The 15028-nt window shown below is 47.0% G+C and overlaps 1 long non-coding RNA gene across 1 annotated transcript; it reads left to right on the plus strand.

The window, feature by feature from the left end:
• The first annotated feature begins 385 nt into the window (after positions 1-385).
• On the plus strand, positions 386-1911 carry LOC142496535 (uncharacterized). Its single transcript, XR_012802038.1, has 3 exons — positions 386-864; positions 1237-1327; positions 1776-1911. It is a non-coding gene; the product is annotated as an uncharacterized LOC142496535 (long non-coding RNA).
• Positions 1912-15028: the final 13117 nt, after the last annotated feature.

Raw genomic sequence — 15028 nt, forward strand, 5'->3', positions numbered from 1 at the left:
TACCGTATTTCCTCGATTCTAAGATGCACCCTTGAACTACTAAAAATATTTTGGGGAAAAAAATGTTTTTACTAGCAGACACGACACTGCACTTACGCTGTGTCCCGGGTGTCTTCCGCGATCGTGTTGCGCTCCCTCTGCACCTCTGCTCATCTGCCACTTCTTCCCCCCACCACCTCCGACGGGTGAGGGCAAGTTCCGGTCCCAATAATACCCGTCAGGCTGAGGGGGGGGGGGGGGAGGTTCTGTCCCAAAACACCAAAATGTGGTAGTCGCAAAACCAATATTTATTAATAGAGGGTACAGTACATAGTGTTCTGCAGTTAAATTAACAAGTTACATATCAGTGTCTGGACAGGTACATGTATACACTATAGGGTTAAACATTACAGGGTTAATACTGATTATCACATGTGATGTATCACCCCCCATCCGCGCATATTGCCCCATATATACACATGCAATTACCGCTACAGTGTTAAAGTCACGTTGCATGAACCTCAGCCACGTTTTACTCCGGAACCTGCCAGATCAGGGTATATAAGTTGGGCAGATAGTGAACAATTATTGCAGGGATGTGGAGGAACAATGTGTGTGAAGAAGTTGGACGAAGCTGGTAGTATGACACTCCATCAGAATACAGAGAATGTATAGTTTAATTGTAAACATTGTACATTGTATACAGTGATGCTGAAGGAAAAGCCAGGCAAGGTGAAGGATAGAGGGCAGAAGACAAGCCAGAGCCAAAGAGGGGAGACATCCCATCAAACACTTTGTTGATGCATCATCCCCACCCTTCTTGTTCTGGGCATGTCATCTTCAAAGATGAAACTTGAGGGTATGTGGGATGCAGAACTCCGGATGGTAAGTTATACTCTGTGTCTGTGTGTGATTTTAATTGCAAATGATACAGTGTTGGTTTCAATATCCATTAAAGGGTATCGCATGCTCCATTCACGTTGAGTTTGGTCATATTGGATCTTTTCAGGGTTTATTTTAACTTTCCTTTTGCTCTGTTTTCCATACAGCCTGAGCCTGACGATGGTCAGAACATTGTCCATAGAGTATGAAGCAAAAAATAATTGCAAGAGAACTTTGGGGGACATTCCCTGACCCAAGTTGATGGATGTTGAAATGGAACCACCTTTCCTCTTTCTCCACTGGGTGTTGAATTTATGTATTTTTAGTTTACACTCAATCTCTAAAAATGCTCTCTTTTCTGCTTATAATTTAAAGGAATGAGGACCGCCAAGACCGCTACAGCTTTCGCCTGAGGGACCACTCCATTTGATTTTTGGGGGGAACGTTTTGCATTTTATGGAATAAGGTGAGACACATTTGTGTATATTGTGTGCTACTCATACAACTCAGCATTACTGTATATACTTGCTGTATACTGTATGCGACTATCAATATAACCAGATAAAAAAGTTAGGACCTTGTGAAACCCTTAGGCCTCGGACTTGAATGCTGATCTGTCTTGAGGCGCGCTCTCACTTAACACGGAGCCCCTGCAGCCGCAATGAGAGCGAGTTTAGTAGGGGTTCGCCTACGCTTCCGCAAGCGTGCTGAAGCGTAGGTCATCCAAATTTTAGATTTCGCACTCATGGGAGCGCAGGTCGGTCACGGGCTGAGTCACCATGGACTCAGCCTTAAAAGGAAACCGGTTTGTACGCCATACTGTTTCCATGATATTAAATAGCAAAGAAAACAAACTTTTTTTGTTGTAAACTGTATAAACTGAACGCCTTGCTTCTGTTGTCTCTTAAATGCAGATTCCTCCAGGTCAGTTGTTCCCAGCTCCAGTCCACGTGAACACCAAGGTCAGGTTGTAAGGATATCCCTGCTTCAGCACCAGTGGCTCAATCAGTGGCTCAGTCTTTGTGTTTTATAATCATACTGACCGCCATCTTTATTTCAGGGACAGTTGGAAGAAAAAGTAGGGAAATCTCTTCACCTTATCTTAACTTGCAATGCGGTGAAAGAATATTTTTTTCTAAAAATAAAGAAACTGAAACACTAAAAATACAATAGTTGTATAATTGTAAATTGTATTATGTATGTATGTATATATACATCTGCATACATACACGCACGCACACACATATATACAGACACGCACACACACATACACACACGTGTGTACAGGTTAAGTTTTACCTGGAGTGTGCTGGTTTATCTGTGTGCGTATATATATATAAACGCTCTGACCCCCCCCCCCCCCCCCTGTCGGCGACCCATTTCTTTCTCTTCAGATAGGGACAGGTGCGTGGGGATGGTATGTGGTGGCTGGCCCCCGGCGTTAAACAGAAGATAAGTCGGCAGAGGAATTAGCAGTTGCTACAGAGGCAGAGCAGGACGTCCGGGGAAGAGCGTGCCCCAGCGGTCCGACCTGGAAGTCTTTCTTACTTCCGGTGTCTGCTGCTAGAGCGCGCTCCTCCCCGGACGTCCTGCTCTGCTTCTGTAGCAACTGCTCATTCCTCTGCCGGTTTATCTTCTGTTTATGTAACGATGCTCGTCTCAAGCAGGAAACGGACCTGCAGGCCTGAGGTAGGAATATGAAACAACCGACCTGAGCCGAGGGACAGAGTCCTGATAGAGTAGTGAGTCGTAAGCCGAAGGTCAGGGCTGGCAGTAGAGTTGCGTAGTTGGTGAGAATGCAGTGGTCGAGGCAGGCGGAAGACAGGGGTGGTCGAGGAACGTAGCCGGGTCTGGTAACGAGGAAGAGATAAGGTAAGTGCGTTGCATGTACTCAGCATGAGCTGAAACGTTGCAACTTCCTGCTTACAGGGCTGTCCTTTTATAGGAAGCTGCCAGGAGTAAAAATGGAGGATCCTGCCACAGAGGGCGAGCTAGAGCTAAATCCCGGTCCGGACTCAGAAAACCCGGGATGGATTTTGCAAAACCTCATAGTTTAACGCCGGTGGTCCACCGCATACCATCACCCCCCGCCTGTCTCTATTACTACCCACAGGTAGGCATGGAGGAGGAGGGAGAGAGCTGATTATGGTGATGATAATGATGAGGGGGAGAACTGATGATGGTGATGATGATGAGGGGGAGAGCTGGTGATGATGGTGATGATGGTGAGGGGAAGTGATGATGATGATGAGGGGGAGAGCTGGTGATGGTGATGATGATGAGGGAGAGAGCTGATCATGGTGATGATGCTGATGATGGTGATGATGATGAGGGGGAGAGCTGGTGATGATGATTTTGATGATGATGAGGGGGAGAGCTGGTGATGATGATGAGGGGGAGAACTGATGATGGTGTTAATGATGATGAAGGGGAGAGCTGGTGATGATGATGAGGGGGAGAGCTGGTGATGGTGATGAGGGGGAGAGGTGATGATGATGAGAGTGAGGGCTGATGATGGGGGAGAGCTGTTGGTGATGATGATGAGGAGAGCTGATGATGGTGATGATGATGAGGGGGAGAGCTGGTGATGATGATGATGATGATGATGAGAGTGAGGGCTGATGAGGGTGATGATGAAGGGGAGAGCTGGTGATGGTGAGAGGGAGAGCTGATGATGGGGGGTGAGCTGGTGATGATGATGATGAGAGGGAGAGCTGATGATGGTGATGATGATGGTGATGAAGTTGAGGGGGAGAGCTGATGATGATTATGGGTGGGAAAAGCTAATGATGAGGGGGAGAGCTGATGATGATGATGATGATGACGATTGTGACGGTAGGGATAAATATGGCTGCTGTTAATAAAAGTTAAGTCTGCCATTACCCCTACCTGTCAATAATACATTGGTATTCAATTATGTGATATATATATACTGTATGTATGTATTTTACTTGGTTCCAGCCCCTCAGGAACCTGGGGTTAATGTGTTTGCAGTTGGAAAGTTGCAAAGATTGTCTGCAACCTTTCCATGTTACTCTTTTATGTTGCAAATGATATGTTGCAGTCCTACCCACCAATCAGGACTTGGGCCTGTAGGCAGCGCCTGGCCCTGAATGATGCAATATGGTGGGCTAGGGGTATAAACATGAGGAGAGGGAAACCCCTAGTTAGCTTAGCTCTGGCTATAGTTCTGAGTTCAGGTGCAGGTGAAAAGCTCCAGTGCTGGTCTCAGGCCTGACAAGTAGGCCCTGTGCAGGAAGCAGAACAGGGGAAACCTATGCAAGAAGGTCCCTGCAACAAGGCCTGCAGGGGGTATCCCCAGTTTTCCCGGTTAAGTATGTGTGTTGTCTGGGTATTTGTACTGTCGTGGATATACTTTTCCAGTAAATGAATTTTATAAACGCTCGTGTTTCTCTGTCTGGCGACATTGATCCCTGGTATTAGTCCTGGTCTCCCGTGACAATGATGATGATGATAGGGAGAGCTGATGGTGGTGATAATGAGGGGGAGAGCTGATGATGGGGGAGAGAGCTGATGATGAGAGAGGATGGGGGGGGAGGGAGAAAAAAATTACAGGCAGTATTATCATATTAATATGCGGATTTATTTAAAGTGTGGGGTGAATTTTACACAACTTTGGTGTAACGCTCGGCCTGCCCACAAGCCAGACGAGACCCCGGGACTGAGGTAGAAAGGAATAATACGACACACCTAGCAGTAAATGGGGGCACGGCCAGAGTGTGGAAGTAGCGTAGGTGGTCCAGGTAACAAAAATAGGAAAGGTACCGTACATGACAACTCCAGCGTAGAAAGGTAAAGTCCATAAGCCAATGGTCGTGGGATGGAGAGAGCAGCGTAGTAGAGTGTCCGTAAGCCTGGGTCGTGGAGTGGAGAGAGCAGTGTCGTAGAGTGTCCGTAAGCCGTGTCCAGGGGATATAGAAGTCTGCAGGGTAGAAAGTCCAAAGACAAATCCAAGGGGTTCCAGAGAGCAGCGTAATGAAGTCCAAAGCTAAAGGTCAAGATCCAGGGAGGTCAGCAGAATATCCAGGGGCAGGAACTGAAAGACAAAAGGGGCCAGGCAACAGCAGACAGCACCAAGGTACAGAAGCTATGCAGTGCAAGGTGGTAATGGTGAGGGGAGACTAAATAGGGGGCTGGGACCTATCAGAGGAAGGGGAGGAACGGAGGAGCGGCCCGAGGGAGGACCTGATAGAGGAGAAGTGCCTGGGAAGCTGGAGCCTATCAGGTCCTCCCTCGGGCCGCTCCTCCGTTCCTCCCCTTCCTCTGATAGGGGAGAAGTGCCTGGGAAGTTGGAGCCTATCAGAGCAAGGGGAGGAGCGGCCCGGGGAAGGATCTGATAGGGGAGAAGGGCCTGGGAGGCGGGCCTGACGGAGCAGGGAAGCGTGCGCAGCACCCGAGGAGGCGGAGTCAGGCGCACGGCGCCAGTAAATGGAAGCCTGGGTCCGTGCGCGCTCAAGTGCGGCAGCAGCCGTGGGGGGGGGGGGGGGTGCCGCGAGGAGTGAGGCACGCCGCCGGGGAGCCTGGGCGGCACGGGGACAAGGTAAGGAGGCGCTGGAAGCGGGTGTACCCGCGGCGCGGATCCTTACATTTGGAGAGGAAAACCCAATAGTATTTGAGAAAAAAAGCTGTTGAATCTCAATGTGGATGGGTGCAGAGAGGTTCCCACCCTCTGCTCGTTATGCCTGGGCCTAGGATGGCAACATTTTGGGGCGGCAAAAATGCTCCCATATAGATTTGCCGCGTTCTCGGGCCTAATGGATCACAGCATTGACGTGTTTGTTGAGCAAAAAGTGTGGATACGGAACGTCTGACGTAAAAATAAATGGGGAGTACATGTAGGGTTGCCAGGTGTCCAGTATTGAACTGGACAGTCCTGTATTGGAACACTCTGTCCAGTATAAAATTAGAGGTAATGCTGGACATGTATGTGCTCGGTATTAACTCTCTGGACATAGTGACCTGACCGACTTGGGGGGCCGCGGGATTTCCCTGAGTAGGGACAGAGCAGGGCTGTTTCTAGGGGTCTGGGCAGCTTCCTCCATCCTGATTGGCTGCACTACCTAGCAGCAGCCAATCAGGAGAGGTGGCAGGAGCCTGGAGGTGGGCCCAAGGAGAAGAGGAAACAGCATGGAGCGGAGAGAGGGGTGTGTGTTTGTCTCGAGAGCATTGCATCTTTCACCATTGTGTCCAGTATTTTTGGAGAAGCCACCTGGCAACCCTAAGTACATGAGTAATCTATATTTTATATTTATATGTGTGCCATATGTGACCCATTTACTTTTTAATAGTGACTCAGGTCCCCTCCTCGGCAATAGCATAAGCCTGAGAGCTAAAAGTGGAGGTGTAGCAAATATAAATATTCTTTAAAATGTAAAACTACTGGTTAGTTTTACAATGTCGCTTGTGATCAGTATAGAAAATGCAAATCTCAAGGTTTTTTTTTAACTGGATCTTTGGTTTGCAATATGTTTCTTGCTCTCAGGAAACAGAGGTTAAGTACTCTGTGAAAAATTGTTCAAATAGTTTTATGTGATCTATTCTTATTTATATCTCTTGTTCCAGAAGCACTTTGCCATGTATCACAGGCCCCTGCAGTGAAAGAGTTAAGCAGCTGACATAGTTCTGAGTTGTTGGCGTGAACATTATCTTAAGGTTTCTTTACATTTAGAACTTCTGAGATCGGAATGTTTTTTTAATTTATTTTTTAGGTAGAAAGAGATGTAGCTAAGACTGCAGATGGGGGGGTGAGTAACAGGGGTAAAAGGAATATTTACCACCAAGATGCTTAATTTTGCTCATTCCTCTGTACATACTCTACCTGTACTACCATATTTCCATCTAAATGGTAGCACATAACCAGATGTAAATGATTTTTACAACTGGGCTTGGTGACTTTTGGAAAAGCCATTGCATTGCACAGCACCGCTATTTGATTGATTCAGCAAATCAATTTTACTCTTGAAATGACAGGAGTTGGTGGCATTTTTAATGTCTTTTATGAATTGTGTTAGCATTGTGCAGGTTTTCTGCAAAGTCATTGACACCGTTTGAAAATACTGCAAACATTTGCTATTGGTAAGGGAAAAGAAAGCAACTGTAAGCTTTTTAGGGCTTTGGAAATTTCTTTAAAAAATGTGCGCAATTTTTGTTGCCGTTGTGTAGACGTATTTATACATTTGTGCTAGAATTCAGAAGGGGTATCAGGAAATCTTCATATGTCTACTCAGGGCCTGATCAACTTACCTGCCAGCCTGGCGATTCCTTGAAGAGCGTCCCTCCTCCTGCAGTGTCGCAGCATCTTTCTTTTTCATGTTGTGGTGTTATTTCACGTTGGGTTGCCATGACAACGTGATGCTGCAGGAGGAGTGCCAGTCCGGAGAAGGTAAGCACCCCTCTCACTCACACTAACACCAACACACGCACACTTACCTTGTGGTGAGGAGGGCCCTGCGCCGGTCTGGGGACTCTGCACCTCCCACCTCCAGCTCCCTCGGGTCGAGCAGAAGTTGAATCCCGGCTCCGACAGGAGGGGGGAGAGTATTGCAGGCGGTCAGGGAGCCACGGCACTGGCCCACCGCGGCAACCCCGATCACCAGATATGGCAATCTGCCCATGTGTCTACTTACTGTCCTTTCACTGCCAAAGTGTCCTGAAGCAAAGCGTTGAAGCTCCGTCTTGCAGAGTCCCCGCATTCAACATTGTGAGCCAAAAGGGAAAATCAGTTCGGTCGATCTAGAAGTAATGAGACTGGAGGAAAAGAAAGAGCAAAGCAGAGGGGGCGGGGGGGGGGGGGGCAAAAAATGTGGCGGAGGAGATAGGGGAAGAAAGATCCCCTACGATCTTCTTTTCTTTCCTTTTGTATACACAATTATTGTTATCCCCGATAGCACCACTCCAGTAAGTTTAAATCTTTAGCTGAGCAGGATCCATCCCTCTTCCCCCTCCCTGTCTAATCATCAGAGGAGAGAGGGGTGCATATTTCATACATACCAAAGGGACCATTACACATTTAAAAGAGTAACTTTTATGTCAGATGGAATATCTCTCTCTCTCTCTCATATATAGTTGCATGATGAAGCCACTGAATGAATGGGTGAAGGGTGGGTATCGGCCAGGGTGGCTTAACCCCTTAACTAGCTTTGCGGTTATTATCCGATAAGGTGATTAAGGGGTTAATTGATATCTGAATGTAATTGCAATGTATTGGCTATGTATTTTGTTGGCAACGGAGGACAAGGATTTTGCTGGCAACGGGGGCTTATTGATGAGGTCAGTAGAACTTTATTTCTGTTATTATGCTAGTTAATGTGTTTAATAATGGGCAAATAATGTATTATCCATATCTGGATAATAGTTATTTGGCACATTATTGTACTGTATGAGTTGGGGGGGGGGGGGTGGCTGTATGTATTGAATGTATAGGCCCGGTTTATTTTTTTTACATACAGTGTTGGTTCCTTTGTCTGCGAGAGACCTCTGGAGACCACTTGAGGTATCCTCAGGCTTCTCACGGGTACCAGGCTGCGTGGTCCATCGGGGACACCTGCGGGGAAGAACCAGTGGCTCCACATCTGTGGGGGCACCGCGGACCCGTAGTGTATGGGGAAGAACCGGTGGCCCCACATCTGTGGGGGCACCGCGGACCCGTAGTGCACACCCGTGGGTCCCCAGACCCCCATGGGAACCACCTGATGCCCCTCAGACACCTGTAGGTCTGACCCAGGGCTCCAAGACATCTGCAGGCCTACCGTGGGGACCCAATTGTGGCCCACGGTGACCCGCGGAGACCACCAGGTAGGCCATGGCACTTGGCAGGACCCACCAACAGGCCTCCAGAACCAGTGTGAAACGTGTTGCTGGTAACCTGTAGGTCTGTGAGGTGACCCGTCAGGCCCACCGGGGACTCATGTGGGCCTGGGGTATGAACCCTGTATGTAAAAGAATACAACATATATTTATGGGGTGGGGGCCACAGGGGGTGGGTTATGTATTTAATAAATAGAATGATGTTTATTGTGGGGCAGTGTATTGTTTTTATTGTGGGTACTGGGGGTGGAGGGAGGGGGTATTGGCCCCAAGGGTATGTGGGTAGGCCTCCCGGCTGGGTAGTGGGTAAGGGTGGTTAGGCCTCACGGGGTGGGGGGTTAGTGGGGGAGGGTATGTAGGCCTCCCGAGTGGTGCGTGAGGGTGGGTGTGCCTTAACTCCTTCATTGCCTTAGCGGTTAGCCGCTAAGGTAATGAAGCTGCTTAAATGTATTTTTATTAATAGTGTGCTGGAGCAGGGGGTCCCCTGAGCTGAACCGCATTGATTTGTTCCTCAGGGGCCCCCCGCTTCCTGAGTTACAGGCCCCGGTTTGGGGCATCGGAGGCCAGTGTAGCCGCCATCTTTATAGAGCTCACGTCGCGTCTTGGATGCTATAAAGATGGCGGCGACACTGGCACCCGATGCCCCATACCGGGGCCTGTAACTCAGGAAGCAAGGGGTCTCTGAGGCAGAAATCAATGCGGTTCAGCTCAGGGGACCCCCTGCTCCCGCACACTATTATTAAAATGTCCATTAATGCAGCTTCATTACCATAGCAGATAGCCGCTAAGGTAAGGAATTATTGTTTATTGTTATGTGTGTTTTGACAGTAGTGTAGATGTGTGGGGGTCTCCAGAGCTGAACCGCATTGGTTTCAGGTCCGAGGACCCCTTACTTTAGGAGATACAGGCCCCGTTCTTATATGGGGTGCCGGTATCCCCTGCAGAATGTAAATGTCCCGGTCACTTGACGCGTGAGCTTTAAAGTGCAGGGGATACCGGCACCCCATAACGGGGCCTGTATCTCCTGAAGTAGGGGGTCCCCGAACCTGAAACCAATGCGGATCAGCTCAGGAGACCCCCTGCTCATGTACACTATAATTAATATGTATTTATTTAGTGTACGATCACCTGTAACAGCCTTGCATGGAGATGGCAAATCTCCATGCAAATGTAACATGCGGCTTTTTTTCCTATCAGGTAGCGTACGGGAACTTTAAGTGCGATAGCAGAGGGAAAAAAGCCTGCACGCACGATAAGCCAGTTTTGGGCATGTCCGATAGGAAATGGGCTGAGGGCCTTAGTGAATCGCGCCACCAGCTTCATTTTTTATCGGACGTGCTAATTTTTGGAGCTCAGTGCATAGCCGCCTTAATGTGGATGTGAACATGTAGTCAGATGTGCCCATTCCACATTCCCCCTCTTATCATATTAGGGGCACAGAAAGGGGAAGGGAAGAATGAACGCTCCTTGTACGTTTCCCTTGGCGTCTTCCTGGCCTGCAAGCTTCACTGGCCCCCTGAACATTAAGGTGCACAACGGAGCGCGATGGCGCGACCGTGATTTGAAGAGACAAAAAATGTGTCTTTTCAAGCCTGCGTGACGTCCGCGACACGTGAGCGATTCAGCCAATGAGGGCGAACTAGCTTCGTGACGCATCCGCCACGCCCTCAGATCGCCTCCCCAATCTCCTGCAGCCAAAATTCGCAGATCGCTGGGGCTGCAGGAGTGCGCGTGGTTACGCAGGTAATATATAAGCTCGGCCGTAGGCACACAATCAGGATTTTGACAGATTTATAGCAGGAGCACCAAACTCCTTGCCAGCTTCGGTAAGAATGTAGAATTATACATTGTCACACGCTCTACATATACAAATAATAAAGAAAAGAAGGGAGAAGGTACTATTTCTGCTTTATGGTATAACTGGACTTTAATTTAGGTGAACATGACGTTAAGTCGCATACATCGCGTGGATCTACTCCAAAGTTACACAAGTGTGTTAAACAGAAAGTTAGACAACATGAATGAAGGGATCCGTGCCCTGCAGAGCGTGCAATCTGAATCTGAATAGAGCGAGATGTACTGGATACAATAGGAGCAAGTCATCACTTATATTGTCTGGTAGAGGCTCCACAGAGAGATAAAATGCCCCAGATCGGAATGAACAAAGAAAGGGAAGTAGTCATATAATAATACACATTAGCCACATGCATAAATACTACACATTTTTACTTAACCAGCATGTTGTATCAGTACACATCAGTAATCAGTATCAGAAATACTTTTCTTGTAGAGTTTAAATATAATAGGTATGGATGAGGGGAAAGAACACACTCCATTGGTTCATTCCTTCAGGTTTATTCTGTCTTTGGCAGAGATATGTAAAAATTACATCTTGAAAAGCTTATGGATTCTAGTGCGTGAGTCACGGAAAAAATATCTGTGCCAGCAGCGATATCTTTTAAAAGTGCAAACCAACTCTTCCGTATATAACAACTGGATATAGTATGTGGATATGGGACGCAACTCTGTTGTGTACGCCCATTCTCAAATACAGATGCAGCAACCGTTATTTTATCAAATCACGCAGTGTATACCTCGGAATACCCATGTGATGGTGCGGGATTGCTTCCAACCGTACCGCTTTAAGACGCGATTGCGGCGAGTGCAGAAAATGGCATTTTAGAGTTCTGGCTTTTAAACACCTGAAATTGACACAGTAGCACAGTACGGTACACATTACAATTAATTCATTTCATTGCATATAATTGCACACAATCCATGAAATACAAACAAACAACCGCGATAAACACATGTGCCTGGGGCGATATGCCGCATAGAGTACAGCAGTGCACACGAAAACTGCGCCATGATGCCTTAAAATAACTGGCGCTGCTTCTGTAGTTTTAAACCAGCAACGCCTCCTACAACAATTTTTTTTTTTACCTTAACTTAACCGGGGGGGGGGGAGGGGGGGTCTATTTGACCTGATTCATGGTCCCCTGGTATTTTCGGACCCAAGATACTGTATTTGCCGTTTCTTTGTGCCAGTTATGATACGATAAAAACTACAAATATGGCCCCCGGATCACAAATAGCGAGTGGCAATGTTTCCTCCCGATAACTTTGGCCACGGGAGCAAACTGGACCATGCATCCATTTTGCATCTACCAAGTAAGACATATGGGGCGGTTTTGAAATAACGCAAAGGGGTTTCAGAGCTTGATCTTGCATTAACTGCGGTTGACTTAAATGTCAGTTAACGCAGGGTCGAGCTCTGATATCCCTTACCAAAGGTTACTGCATCTCCTCTAATGACGGCTATTATAGGAGTACCCACGAAAAGTGTTTCCAATAATACTCCAAAACAAATGGCTACTAGACAGTTTCACAGAAACAGGAGGTGAGTGATCAGGATGAAAAAGGAAAAGAAATGCATGTTGTACCAAAAATGTATTTTATACCAACCAAAGAGAACATGGCTGGTGGCCCCTTTGATAGTGAAGGGTTTTGGGACCAATAACTATAGTTAATAATAATATTGCAGGCACAGTGAGCCCCTGCCCTGAAGAGCTTACAATCTAAGGAGATAAAGTGACTTGCTCCAGGTCCCAAGAGATTCAAAGTGGGGTCTGCTTCACAGGTGGTTAGATCAGCTAACCCTAATTATTAAACTTACTCATTTACTGTATAATATTTTGACATCACACAGGTTCATTCTTCAAATGTCCCATGTCATAAATAGTCTTAATACTACAAAGTAAGTGTGACTATATGGAAAGTACCACACATCAGCTTAAGTGTGTCATGGCGTGCTTTGGGTGAGCAGAGCTCTCTCTCTCTCTCTTTCTCTCTCTCTTCGTCTCCCTCTCCTACAAAGGAAGTGTTACTCATCAGTTTAAGTATGCATTTGATACAACACTCAGCACTGATTGGTGGAAACCTAACAAAAAATGCTGTAAATAAGAACCTAGGCTGGGAATAGTGCCAGAAACTTCTCCATGGACCATGCAGGTGCCCTGGCCAAGAATTCCCCTCGCTCTCAGGATCAGACTAGACTAATTGGGGCTTTCCCGGGTGTTTGGAGCGTTTTCCTGTTGCATGCTATTTAGCTGTGCAAGCTGTAACTGAGAACATAACCAAAGCTAAGTAAAATCCCTTTTTTGATTACATCTCTAAGACTGTTTACTGACCCAGAATCTTTGCATTACACTAACTTATTCCAACAAGCTGACTCTATGGATAGATAGGAAGGCCATACAGCTGTCTTGAGATGTCTGGGGAAAAGCCAGCGAGAGACAGGCAGTTACTGATGATATGCTGAGGTGATAAGAACTAGTTTATTCCCTTGTATGGAGTTTGGGTAGTTCCTTATCAGTTATGACATGTTAAATGTTAGTAGTAGGAAGAGTGACTAGGTAATTTTGTCTGGATAATTATCCAGCAGTTTTAGTTAAGGGATGGAAGAGACGGGTTAATAGCAGGAGAGGAGGAGCCAAGTTTAACATCACGATACCAAGATTAAACAGAAGGATTCCAACCAAGAAAATAATAATTATTCAACCATCTTTGAAGATATTATAACTTATTTGATGTCACTGCCATTTTTGTTCTATTTTTGTATGTGACTATTTACACTACCGACACGCTTTATCACTCTGCGGCCAGATCCACAAGCCGGGAGATTTCCCGGCTTGCTAGTGGCCGCCCCATGACGCGCGGTCACGCGTCTTCGGGAGCGTGCGCCCCCTGCACGCGCGTCCAGGGGCTCCCCGAGGGAGCCCTGGTGTCCCGCGATCGCGGGACAGCGGCAGGGGGTTCCGGGGGACCCGGCGGACCCGGCAGCGGTAGGGAGAGCGCCCCGATCGGAGGGCGCTCTTCCGCTGCTTCGGCGCGCGCCCGTCACTCTCGGGCGCGCGCCAGGCTACTGCTGCGGCCAAGAACGGGCAAATGCTCGAATAAACTTGGCCGCAGCAGTATGTTCAGAATAAATGTTTCTTTTGTGTGCTAAAACCAGAATGCAGAGTTCTGTTATGCTATTGTCATCTATAGAAAAGACAAAGGACATTTTACAGACACTAAAGTCGTAGTATCTACTAACTAATGCTATAAAGTTTTAATAACATTTCCTAGTTATAAAGTTTAAAAAAATACTAAATGCATCTGTTATATCTTTGGGGGCATTTTTCCTAACAGGTGTAATTATATTTACACATTGTACAAAATCAAAATGAGTGAGATCTACGTACATGAAACATTCTAAGTCATTAGTGTAGCATACAGTCCAAAACACAACTTATTTCTTACCTTTACCCAAGTAATACTTTCAAACATGTGAAGAAAGAGAACACAAACATAGTTCATTGTCCATGCAATTACTTGCCAGAAATTAAGTCCATTTACAAAACGTAATGTCTACTTTCATACATGTCATACTTAGCATAAAGAAGAATGAAGTTCCAGAAGTCGTCACAGTCACAAATAGCATGCCAACATCAACACATTAATGAACAATGTACATTCACCAAGACACAAATCACAACTCGCTGCAGTCCAGCCTCTCCACCCTGCTGTCTCTATCCACCCCTCGCTCCCTGTTTTGGCTTTCTTTTGACTGTTTTTCCTAACATTTAATTAATTGAGGCTTATTTGTCTATGGTGTATAGACCATAGCTCGTGGATGTTAGTGGTTTCTGAGTGATCTTGCCCTAAATAGAAGCTTGAGGAGTTCCTTTGATGAGAGACCGAGACTTTTCCAATTTTATTAGGAGTCACCAGTTGTACATATATCCCCTCAAGCATCCCTCCAAATAAATTAGGGAGACAGGCCTCTGCTATGCAAAGTATATTTAAATGAGTCCCATCCCACACTTCCTAAAAAGATTTCCATACCAACTGTATAGAGTTGATAAGCCTAAGGCACCAACCTAATGACTGGAATCATGTCAGCTCCAACAGACCTAGAGCCCACAACTTTTCTAGGCCACAGCTCTAGCAGTGTGAGCTAGACCAGCTGATGGGTTGCAGTACACACTGTCTACTAACAGCAAACCTCCAAGGGATATCTGTTTTGTTGATTGTATTTGTAACCTTGAATGCACTTAAAGCACAAAGTAATATGTACTGAGTTTACACACATACATCTACATACTGCTGCGGCCAAGTTTATTCGAGCATTTGCCCGTTCTTGGCCGCAGCAGTAGCCTGGCGCGCGCCCGAGAGTGACGGGCGCGCGCCGAAGCAGCGGAAGAGCGCCCTCCGATCGGGGCGCTCTCCCTACCGCTGCCGGGTCCGCCGGGTCCCCCGGAACCCCCTGCCGCTGTCCCGCGATCGCGGGACACCA

Source organism: Ascaphus truei, chromosome 6 (assembly GCF_040206685.1).
Source record: "Ascaphus truei isolate aAscTru1 chromosome 6, aAscTru1.hap1, whole genome shotgun sequence".
Taxonomy (NCBI): domain Eukaryota; kingdom Metazoa; phylum Chordata; class Amphibia; order Anura; family Ascaphidae; genus Ascaphus; species Ascaphus truei.